General features: G+C 44.8%; 1 protein-coding gene across 1 annotated transcript in view; it reads left to right on the top strand.

The window, feature by feature from the left end:
• Nucleotides 1–920: 920 nt before the first annotated feature.
• Nucleotides 921–12,089, top strand: part of SFMBT1 (Scm like with four mbt domains 1) — a 145,949-nt gene continuing 134,780 nt past the window's right edge. Inside the window, exon 1 of the mRNA XM_036266416.1 lies at nucleotides 921–1,175. The gene's annotated coding sequence lies outside the window, so the exon portion shown is untranslated. The remainder of the gene's footprint in view (nucleotides 1,176–12,089) is intronic.

The following is a 12,089-nucleotide window of genomic DNA, read 5'->3' on the forward strand; positions in this document are numbered from 1 at the left end:
GGATGGGGATGTCCCACCGGCACCTGCTCTCGTTGAGTAAGGGGCCAAGTCAGGGAACAACCGCCCATGGGCACCTCCGGTTTCGGGGCTGGTTGGCAGCCACCTTTGAGCTTCTGTCCCGACCCGGGATCCTCCGCTTTCCTGCACGAATTCGGCAGCCGTCTCGTGTCCCCTTGCCAAGGCTCCAAACGGCAGGAAAGCTCGGGTTTACAGGGCGCCTCCTGCAGAAGCCTGGGGCCCGAGTCTAACTTCGCAGACGGGGACACTTGGTGCCCTTTCAGGTCTCAAAGAACGCGCCAGACGAGACGTGGGCCAAGCCGGCCGACGCAGCCCTCTCCAGCGGCGACAAGCGCCCATCTGGGATCGTGCCGCCGCTCCGTCGGTTCCTCGGCTAATGCCATCTTGCCCGAGGCGGTGACGTGCGGCCGACAGCAGTGAGCTTCGCCCCAGCCCAAAGGCCAGGACTGACCAGGAGACGCCAGTGGGTTTTCTGGGCTCCGTCCACAACCTGAGGTGAGGCGCGGGGGCCCTTCCCTCGTGTGTTGGAGCAGGGACAGGGTGGGCGCTGGATCCCTGGGGGCGCGTCTCCCCGTCGGGGCCAGTCCGCGCAGGGCCGCAGCGCTGTCGGGGGCCGGAGGCGCCGTTGCGAGCCCAGCACCACCGCCTTGGGGGTGTCCACGACAAGTTGTGGGCTGGTGATACGAAGGGTAGGGTTGACTGGCGGCGCTGGACCCCCAGCACCACAGTCCGCGGACACCTCGTATCACCCGCGGCCCCAGCTGGTTGAAACGACTCGCGGGCGGGTTCGGAAAGGCCGGGCTGGGGGGCGCCACGCGCGCGGCGCGAGGGGCGCGGGCTGCCGGGAGGAGCGCGGATGGGGGGGGGGCGCGGGCGCATGCGCCCTGCACCCGTGCCATATTGGAATGAGTCGGAGCGCGGAGCGCCGCTGCCGCCGCCTCCGCCGGAGCGCGGGTGGAGGGGGGCGGGGAGAGCTGCCGGCCGCCCCGCTCCGCCGAGCCCAGCAGGAAGGAGGGCGCGAGCGGGTGAGCGCGGGCGGTGTGAGCGGATAAAGCGCCCGTGCTGGGGAACGAAAGGAAGGATAAAAAGAAAGAAAACGAGCGCGAGAGGGGTAAAAGCGAGCGATTGAGGAGCGCGCGCGCGAAAACTCCCGGCAGGTAAAAAAGCGGGGCTGCCGGCTGGGCCTTCCCGCGCGGCGGCCTGAAGGGGCGGCGGTGGCGCTGGGGCGGGGGACCGCACGGCGCCCTCCCTCGACGCGGCGGCGCAACTTTGCCAACGAAACCGCCGGCAAGCAAAGGCCGGCGGGCGCGCGGGCTGAGGCGCCAACGGGCGGCGGCAGCACGTTGGGGGCGGGGGCGGTCGGGGGAGCGCGGTGCCCGCGCGCGGCCTCGCGCGGCCCCGCGCGCCTGCCGGCCGGGCTGCAGGAGCGCGCCTGGGCGCCTCGCAGCGGCGGGGAGCAGCGGCGGCGGTGGTTGGCAGCTCCGGGCGGGCACTTAGGCGCGCGGCAGCCCCCGGGGCGTGAAAAGAAAGTGGCCGGGCGGCGGCCCCGGCGGGCGCCCAAGTTCCCGGCGCGCTGGGCCCGCCGAGCGTCCCTCCCCGCGCGTCCCGCTCTCCCGCCCGCCGAGCCCCCGCGGACCCGCCCCCCGGGCTCGCTCCGGCCCCGGAGCGCGAACCCGCAGCAGAGGCCGGGGGCGCGCTGGTCCGAACTTCGGAGGGCCGAGGTGGCCGCTGCGCGGTGGCGGAGCGTCTAGAGGCCGCCGCAACCGGTTGCTTCGGGCCGGCGTGGTGGAGTGAGCCGGGCCTCCTGGAACGCGCGCGAGCAGCCAGTGGGCTCGCCGGCCCGGGCCCCGACCTGCCTTCGGGAGTCCGTGACCGTTTCGATTTCTGTTCTTGAAGTCTCGTTTTGGAGACCGAAAAGGAGGCTGTGGAGAGGCGAGCAGTGTCCCGAGGAAAAAGGCCTGCTCTGTGGGAAGCAGAAACGCCTTCTGAGAACAGAAATAAATTCCCGCGGAAAGGATGTAGGTTACGTTAAGTTTTTCACAAGATGTCAGTTGTTCGTTGGGGGTCTAAAACTAAGCGGTAAAGTACAGGTCACCGACAGTTCTGGTAAGGTGCTTGGAGTGGAGTAGGGCACTCCTGTCAGAGGCAGGGTTTTATTTAGGGGGGTTTATTCCCGGGGTGTGTGTGTGGGTCACTTAAAGCAGTGCTGGTTGAAGGGCCTCAAGCCGTTTCGTGAGCCCTACTTATCAGTGATACAGTTTGAGAACTAAGTAACCAAAGAGATTTGAGAGGAAATCAGGTGGATTTTGTCAATTCCCGTATTGTCTCCTTGAACTGCATTTTTAAGGTGTCATACTTTGCATGGGAAGTAAAATGTCTGAAAATGCAATTGTTACTTGCCAGCTGTTTTGAGAGGAGGAAGATGAATGTGTCTGTACTTTGGGGCCCGTTGGCCCCGTGTTTTGTGGGATATGTTAAATCCTCTAGGCCACAGGTAGATTCAGTTCAGATTTGTTTACAGTCAGAAAAGTAACGGCCTGGTGGAAGCGGGAGTGGCCCAAAATCAGGAAACAGTTTTGTTACTATCGTTGTCATTGACTAGCTGCCTTATCTTGGGTAGTTTCTTACTCTTTATAGATATGGTTTTCCTTATTTACAAAATTAGAGGATGAATAGATCATGTTTCTGTGCCTTCAGTTCTAAAACTAGGCACCTTTTAAAAATGAAAGATTAAAAAAATCAGTCTATATTTTGAAAGGTTCTAAATGAAAGTATACACACATTATGCATCTTTATTAAAATATAGTTGAAAAAAGCATCTTGGTAGCTCTGTAGGATGATTTTGTGTCATTTATTATATGAGCAAAGATATTTAAAGATGTATTTGTGTTTAAAATTATCTAATTTTGTTGTTAAACCTCACCTGATTTTTAGATAGAGTGGAAGGGAGGGAGGGAGAGAGAAACATTGATGTGAGAGAGAGACATGGATTGGTTGCCTCTTGTTTGACCAGGGCCTGGGATGGAACCTGCAACCCAGGGACGTGCTGTTGTATGTGCTCTTGACCAGGAATGGAATCGAGAGCCTTGGGTCAGAGGGCTGACGCTCTAACCACTGAGCAAACTGGCCAGGGTATAATTATCTATGGTTTTAAATTGAGGTCTAACTTATAAGAGTACACTTCACCGACGACTTTTGACATATGATAACCATATTCAGATAAAGGTTTTAAAGCCTTTAAGGCATTTTCAGCCTCCCAAAGGGCTCCCTTTACATTTCCTCCCATTCTGTAAACCCTTTCTGCCTCCCAAGGCGACCACCACTGACTTCTGTCACCACTGATGAGTTTTGCTTCAAAACATGACCCTTTTGAGAGTGAAAGGGGGCGATGCTATTAAGCTGAAGGGCAACAGGTGGTAAACCTGGAGTTATGGTCATTTCACCATGAATCTAAATGCTTTTATAATAATTCTTACAGTTTTTACTATCAAGAATAACTAAAAATTCTGCCCTTGGAGACTTCTTAGTTAGAAGGTCACATTTTAACTGAAGCAAAACTTTGCAGGTTTGGATCTGTGGTTCTTGGAAGTCCTTGTGGTTACAGGCCCAGTATTAATCTATTATTTCCCATTTTTGGAATCCAGGTATATTTGCAGATAGTAGGTTTGAATCATGAACTTTCTCAGCAAGTCAGAGTTTAAGGTGTCAGTAGATGAATCAGTTCCTTAAAGTCAGGAATTTGCTGAGCAAATTGAATGAAAATTATTTTTTTTAAAGTTATGTGAATTAAAGAATATGGGTATAAAGCTTTTAACAACCTTTAAAATAACAGCAATTAACTTGATTTATATATGCAGGATATTTGTCTGGTTTATTAAATTATTCAAACTCTAGAAAACAAAAACAAAAAGTAAAAATTATGTCAGGTATGATTTTATTTTTTTAATTTCAACATGATAAAGATGCCATTTTGTATTAGACTTCTAGAAAGTTGGGTTTTTTATATTCTCCACTGAAGCAAATACTTCAACAATTTGTTTATTCTTCCCAAATGCCTTTTAATATATTCTTGTACCTTTTCTTGTTTCTCCTGTTAAAGGAGTTAGAGGTTATAAGTGTCTTTTTTTACTGTGAGGACACCTGTGTAATAGAAAGCTGGGAACAGTGTAAGGCCTGTGGTAGAGATGTATGGGGCATAGTCCACAAAGGTCAGAGATTCCCTTTTGTGAAAGAAGTCTGTTTTCCTCTGATTAAGCTAGCCAGTTGGCTAACAACTAAGCTAGATTTGGTCACTCTTCCCCAAAATTCATAGCTTCATTAGCCAAGAGAGTACTTGATTATTGAGTTACTGAACCACCCTTTCTTTTTGTGTGGCTCTTTTTAGATTTCTTAGTTTTTGCATTGTCAGATATTTAAAACATTAAAATTTAAAGAATGCAACTAAAAAGATGTACAGTGAGAAACAGAAGATGCATATAAAAGAGAATTTTCTCATAGAGAATATAGTCAATAATGTAATAATTGTGTGGTGCCAGGTGTGTACTGGAAATATGGGGGAAACACATTGTAAAGTTTATGGTCACCTAACCACTATGCTGTACACCTGAAATTAATATAAAATAATACTGAATGTAAACTCTGATTGAAAAATAAAATTTCAAGTTCTTTTTTAAAAAAGTAATTCTCTTTTGATATTTGTTTCCTTGTAAACTCTGATTTTTCTCTAAAAATACTTTGCCTATCTATAATATTGCTTCTATAGGCTTTTGCCTTCACAGTGGTAACTAGACCGGGCTTAGCTATAGAATGATGGTGTAGAAGCAGAAATTGTTTGACTCTGAAGTTTGTAGAAAAGGTGAACTGTCCAGACTTCATTGGCTTTTCAATAATGACTTCATGTTAAGTTCACATTAAATAAACAAATGCAGTTCAAAAAAGCAGAAAACCATTATGTAGGCAGGTAATTTGAATGCTAAATGTTTTTATGTTAACATTTTGCTATCTTATAATTTTCTGAAACGTTACTTTCTGGAATTATTTAACAGTCAATATTTCAGAATAAGTGAGAATAAAAGAACATTTACTCGTAAAGTGTACTTCTCTGTTATGGCAGGAAATTTTTCTTTCAGTAAATAGCATTTGTTATCTAACTGTGATGTTTTGTAATTGAAAAAAAATTTCTCATTATACATTGTTGTTAAATTGGATGAAAGTCTCTGGGGATTTTGGTTACCGGGGAGATTTTGAACCATTAGACTTCGGGGAGCGGGATTTTGATATGACTGTATGCTTCTTTAAGTGGTGCTAGTCTCACTGGAAAATGATTTAAAATAGAAAGGATGTGGTTGGATTGTTGCAAGTTCATTTTTAAACTTTACAAAAGTGGGAGAGAAGAACAAGACACATTATTAATAGAAAAATTATGAATTCACTGCAGAAGTTTTAACAAGTTTGATTGTAAACCTTTGTCTGTAACTCAGAAGCATCCGAAGATGTGTATAAAGTTATGTTCAAGTCTCTTTTATTCAAGATGTTTATAACCTTGTTCACCTCTCTTTATCTTTAAATGATCACTCAAGTATGTAATTAAGAAACAAAAAAATGTAGTCTATATATTGTGCTAAATGATATTAAGTCCCTCTTGAACTTTGTGGTTTGATAGTTGAGTAACTTCAGAACCAAGCCCTTTGGAGTGCTGGGAGAGGCTCTAAGGTGGCATTTCTAATGTGTACAGTGCTACGTGTAAATTCCTTTTGATGTTTTTGCTTAATCTAGAGAATGATTAATTACTAGACCGATTTGGGGTGGGTAGGGCAGTTGAGAGTACTAGCTTGGTCTGGGAAAGTTGGTTCTGGTCTGAGATGACATTTGGAGAGAGTCTCAGATGAGAGATGAATGAAGGTGGTTTGTTGTCACGTGAAAGTGCAGGGCAGGCACTCATTTGGAATGATAACATGAGATGGGCTGAGAAATTTAGCAGTTACTAAAATATCTCAAGAGTTTTTCCTGATGAAATTCAATTTAAAGTGTTGATCAGTAATCAACAATATTGTGATAACTTTACACGGTGACAGATGCTGAACAGAATTAGTGGGGTGATCACATTGTAAGGTATAAAACTGTTGAATCACTATATTGTGCACCTAAAACTAATATAACCAATATAAGATTGTATACCAACTATATTTAAATAATGATACTTTTTAAAAGAAAAAATAAAGTGTTAATCAACAAGTACTTTGATTTGAATTTCAAATTACTGTTGTTGTTTTTTTAACCCTGAATAGTTTTGTTTTGTTTTTTAAGTGTTTGAGATGCTGAGTGGTAAGGCCATTGGTTTTTCATTTCTTTTCACATTAATTTGCTATCCAGACTAGAATCCTTTCTTATCTCTGAGTTTTTACTAGTGTTCTTTCTTATGAATCAGTTTCTATAAAACCGGAGTTTTCCACATTAAAAATAATATATGGTAATTTGGAATCATAATTATAAGAAACCATTTTGGCTCATTTTTACTCATGTCTTCAAAAACCTTGGAGTGATTAGATGATAATGAAGATACACTTAACATATCACCTGTCCAGAACATAGTAAATAATGAGGAAGTAATTTTTCATTATTTAAACAATTTTTAATTTTTTAGTTGTGGTAAAATATACATAACACAAAATTTACCATTATAAATTGTACAATTCACTGGCATTAGTAATTCACAATGTTATGAAGTTATCACCACTATTTATTTGCAGAACTTTTTCTTTTTTTTAAATTTATTTTTAAAATTTTCATTGTTGTATGTATTACAGATGTTCCTCATTTTTCCCCCATTGACCCCCTCCTCCCCACTACCGCCCCCTCCCACCTTTTCCCATACTATTGTCTGTGTCCATTGGTTATGCATATGAGTTCTTTGGTTTATTTCTTTCCACCCCCCAACCCCTTTCCCTTTGAGGTTTGTCAGTCTAGCAATGAATTTGTACTTCTTAATCCTTTCACCTTTTTCACCCGTTCCCCCAACCCCCCTCCCATCTGGCAACCAACAAAATGTTCTCTGTATCTATGAGAATGTTTCTGTTCTGCCTGTTCATTTTGTTTGTAGATTTCATTGTCGATAGATATGTATTCATTGCCATTTTGTTTGTTCATATATTTTATCTTTTTCTTCAAAAAGACCCTTCATCATTTCATATAATAACGGTTTGGTGGTGATGAACTCCTTTAACTTTTTCTTGTCTGGGAAAGTCTCTATATGGCCATCGATTCTAAATGACAGCTTTGCAGGATAGAGTAATCTTGGTTGTAGGTTCTTGCTTTTCATCACTCTGAATATTTCTTGCCACTCCCTTATGGCCTGCAAAATTTCTTTTGAGAAATCAGCTGATAGCCTTATGGGAACTCCCTTGTAGGTAACTAACTGCTTTTCTCTTGCTGCTTTTAAGATTCTCTCTTTGTCTTGAACCTTTTGCATTTTGATGATGATGGGTCTTGGTGTGGGCCTCTTGGAGTTCATCTTGTTTGGGACTCTCTGTGCTTCCTGGATTTGTATGTCTGTTTCCTTCACCAAGTTAGGGAAGTTTTCTGCCATTATTGTTTCAAACAGGTTTTCGATTTTTTGTTCTCTCTCTTCTCCTTCTGGCACCCCCAAGATGCGAATGTTGGCACGCTTGAAGTTGTCCTAGAGGCTCCTTACACTATCCTTTTTTTGGATTCCTTTTTCTTTTTGCTGTTCTGATTGGGCGTTTTTTGCTTCTTGGCTTTACCTACTCTACTATTGTATCTGTGTAAATTATTCTTTATTTTAGTTAATGCCTCCTTCATTTCTGACTGTGCATCCATCATTTCTGACTGGTCCTTTTTAATACTCTTGAGGCCCTCACTAAGTTCACTGAGCATGCTTATAAGCAGTAATTTGAACTCAGCATTTGTTACGTTGCTTATCTTCATTTCGCTTAGTTCTTTTCTTGGTGTTTTGTTCTGTTCTTTCCTTTGGGACCTGTTTCTTTGTCTCCTCATTTTGGCTACCTCCCTGTGTTTGTTTCTGTGTATTACTTAACGAGAGGTATGGGGCTCTCTGAGACCAGATGCTGCTTGTTTGAAAAGAATTTAGGAAAACCTGAAGCAGGATCCAAGACAGACTAATCCTATGGTTAAGCAAGTGGCAACAGCTTGGGTGGGCCTGAAAGTTGGGTGGGGCGGGGCCTCAGGGAATTACCAGGGCGGAGCTACCAGTGTGAGCCAGGTTGCTGGAGTCCCAGATATGGTGGCTGTCTGCCACCCCAGGGAAGGGCTCACCAAAGGAACAGAGTCCTCTGACAGCACATTTGTCCCGGAGAAAGCCCCCTCTCCAGCCCTCAGTCCAATGCCAAACAGCTCAGTTCTTCCCTTTATGTCTCTAGCGCCCCTCGAGCTGCCTCCCTTCCAAGCTTAGAGGGAGAGAGTCCGATAAGTCCGTGTGCGGGCCCTTTAAGGAGCTGCCTGGGACTCCAGGCGCCTCAGCCTACCTGAGCCTCAGTTCCCGCTGGTTTTTCTAGCCAGAAGTGATGGGGACTTCTCTTCCTGGCAACTGGAACCCTGAGCGTGGTGTCTGGTGTGGGATGGGGACCCCTCAGTCCTCAGGGAGGACCTTCCCAGCCGAGGTATCCTCCTGATTTTTATCTGCCACATGTGCGTGTGGGACCAGCCTGTCGCGCCTTCGCCTCTGCCCTTCCTGCCAGTCTCGATGCAGCTGCTTTAATTCCGTAGTTGTAGGACTTCCATTCAGCTTGATTTCAGGCGGTTTTGAATGATGGGTGTTCTGTAGTTTAGTTGTAACTTTGGTGTGGTTGTGGGAGGACGCGATACCACGGTTACCTACGCCGCCATCTTGACCGGAAGTCTATTTGCAAAACTTTTTCATCTTCGCAAACTGAAATTTGTATCTATTGATAATAACTCCACATTTCCCTTGCTCCCCAGCCTTTGGCAACCACTTTTCCTTTTTGACTATGAATTGACCACTCCGGCTACCTCATGTAAATGGAATCATGCAGTATTTGTCCTTTTGTGTGTGGCTTATTTCATTTAGCGTAACATCCATATTGCAGCATGTGTGTCAGAATTTCCTTTAGAAGAAATACATTTTAAAAAAGATTTTCACAGCATGTAAAATAAAGGTCACAGAACCCTGTGCACTATTTCACCCCACCCCCACCCCTTGGAAGAGGTCTGTAGTATCCAGCGGAGCTGTGAGAACCAGCTATCCTTTCCTTAGATGCGGTTCCTACACACTTACTGGAGAGATGGAAGCACAATATGACAACATGTGGAAGACAGGGAAAGTGTAAAAGCAAATGTTGAAATAGTCTAAGATCTCATCTGGATAGGGACACAGAGGCTTGTGGTCTTAGCATACCATCTTCCTGTGTAATCGCTGATGGTTACAGTGTTGGCCTGAGTCAAAGCATTCTGTCCAGAACGGTTAACCAAAAAAGTTTGTGTGTTCAGAGTAGTAAATGAGACTTCAGTTATCTGAGAGGCATGATTATTCAATGATGCATTCTCCAGCTGTTCTAGCTGGTAGAGGTTTTGCCACATTTCACTCTCATTTTTGTATTAATAGAAAACTAGTGAGTATTTAAAGAGGCTCAATAACCTACATAATAATGATAACGTATAATTAATGCTTTATATTTTAGATTTATTGTATTACTTTAATTCTGTATTTGTGAAATACTGATGTTCAATCATAGGTGGAGAGAAAGCAGGTTGACAAATTTAAGGATTACAAGTTGAGTAGCCACTTTGAGAATGTCTAAAGCGGTATAGTTTTTTTTCTTTCATTATTTCTAATACCTGTATTAGTATAGTAAACATGGGGTGATTTTCTTAAACCCTCTGTGTTACCTAGGGGAGGGGAGACACCTTAGAGCTGATCACCCCCCCACCACCACCACCACACACACACACACACACATACTTCCTTCTGACAAGGGTACTTTTGTTTTTTTTTATCCTCATTTGAGGACATTTTTCCATTTTTTGTACAGACAGAGTGGGAGGGAGAGAGAAGAAGAGAGAGAGGGAAACATCGATGTGAAAGGGACACATCGAGTGGCTGCCACCCGCACGACCAACCAGGGCCGGGGACAAACTGCAACCAAGGTACATGCCCTTAGCGGGAACCGAACCCGGGTCTCTCCGGACCACAGGCGGACGCTCTAACCGCTGAGCCAAACCGGCCAGGGCAGACAAGGGTACTTTTAACTATCTTGAAACCCTTAAAGAAGTGACAGGGTCATGAAGCCTCAGTGTGTGTGTGATAAATTACTACTTAGTTCTTAAGAAAATCAGAGTGGTTAGTTGTTTCCCAGACTTAGTAAGGCTTTTCTGAAAATATGTTTGTCAGGCAAGATATTGTTCCTAGGGTACTAGTGAGCACCTTTTTTTACACCAGTCTGTCCTTATTGAGTATCATTATATTCCTGAATTGACAGTTAAAATTTTTTTTTTTAATTCTCACCTGAGGATATTTTTCCATTTTTGTTCAGATAGAGTGGGAGGGAGGGAGAGGGAGGGAGAGAGAGAGAGAGAAACATCGATGTGAGAGAGATACATGGACTGGTTGCCTTCCACATGACCCCAACCAGGGCCGGAGATTGAACTGCAAGTGAGGTACGTGCCCTTGACCGGAATTGAACCCGAGACTCCGTCTGTGGGCCGACGCTCTAACCACTGAGCCAAACTGGCCAGGGCGACAGTTAAATATTTTGAAAAATCTAGTTTATATACCCTAGAGTAGATAGTTTGTTAATTTGTAAAATATGAATTGGAGTTTCTAAGTAAATTGTTAAGAGAGACATCATTTTCTTTTTAAAAACAAATCAATAGGTAGATGTTCTTTCCAGTCATATGGTTTCCTTTTGGTTAGTTGTTATTTTTATTATTGAGCAAAATGGGCAGAAGTAGGTGGTCTAGTAGCTGAAACTAGAAATTTGAAAAACTTTGGGTGTTTTGTTGTTATGGTCATTTATGATACCTGAACCTCTTGACTTCTTACTGTAATTAATATTTATTATTTTTATTTTGTTTCCCTACAAGTAACACTGTATACAAATTGGGAAATAAACTTAGATCTGCCCCTAGGCTTAACTGCACCTGGTTTTCCTTAAGGGCACACATAGTAGCTCCTGGGTGAACTGAGAAGGATTTAAATGACTGTTGCAGACTCCTGTTGCCAGTTGGTTTTAACAGGACTGGGTAGGCTCTTCTGGCTTCCCTGTTTTGAGTGGGTCTCCCCTCTTTGCAGTGAGTGCTCGAGGACAGCTCCGTGACTCCAACCAGACCCAGGGCCTTAAGGCACAACAGGGTTCTGAAGACATGCCTCCTTCCCCCACTGACCTTTACCTAGTTTTAGGCTTCCTATTAACTTTAGCTGAAAGGAACTCTTTCCAGAACAGCTCTACGAGTGAAATCTTAGATGCTGGTGCTGTATTTTCCCACACCCTCCTGGAGGGGCTTCCCTACTCTCCCTGTCCCATCTTTGACCTCCTTGTGACCTCCTTTTTCTCTCAGAGTTTCAGCCCCCTAAGGCCTGGATCCATTGTCTATTCTTTCATTTGCTTCCTGGCCAGTACCCTTTACTCTGGCCTCCTTGCCTTTCTGAGGCTTCTGCTGTGTAGAATACCACCCCCAACCAGTCTAGCCTGTGTGCTGTGCTCTCTTCTGGATCCAGACTACCCCACATTCAGGGTCTCCACCTGAAGTGGCCCTCCACACGGTCCTGTCTTGAGGCAGACCCTTTCATTTTACTTTCTGTGACCTTTTTAAACCACCTCGTCTTTCTTTCTTGGTGGATTCATCCACATTTAAACTTCGCCTAGCTCTACTGCTCTCCTGTACCTTTCTGCTGAGCTTCAGATGCACATGTTCTCTGCTGTCTGGACCTGTCCAGTTTGGATGCCCCACTGGCCCAAACAGTCCCTCATTCTATCCTAAAGCTGCTGTTCCTCTTGAAGGACTGTCTTCCTGGGTCTCTTTCTTTATATTCCTCCTCAGTTTGTTTTGTCCCCTGGCAACTTTCCTGTGGAATTCGG

The sequence above is a fragment of the Molossus molossus genome, unplaced genomic scaffold, assembly GCF_014108415.1.
Source record: "Molossus molossus isolate mMolMol1 unplaced genomic scaffold, mMolMol1.p scaffold_m16_p_18, whole genome shotgun sequence".
NCBI classification, from domain to species: Eukaryota; Metazoa; Chordata; class Mammalia; order Chiroptera; family Molossidae; genus Molossus; species Molossus molossus.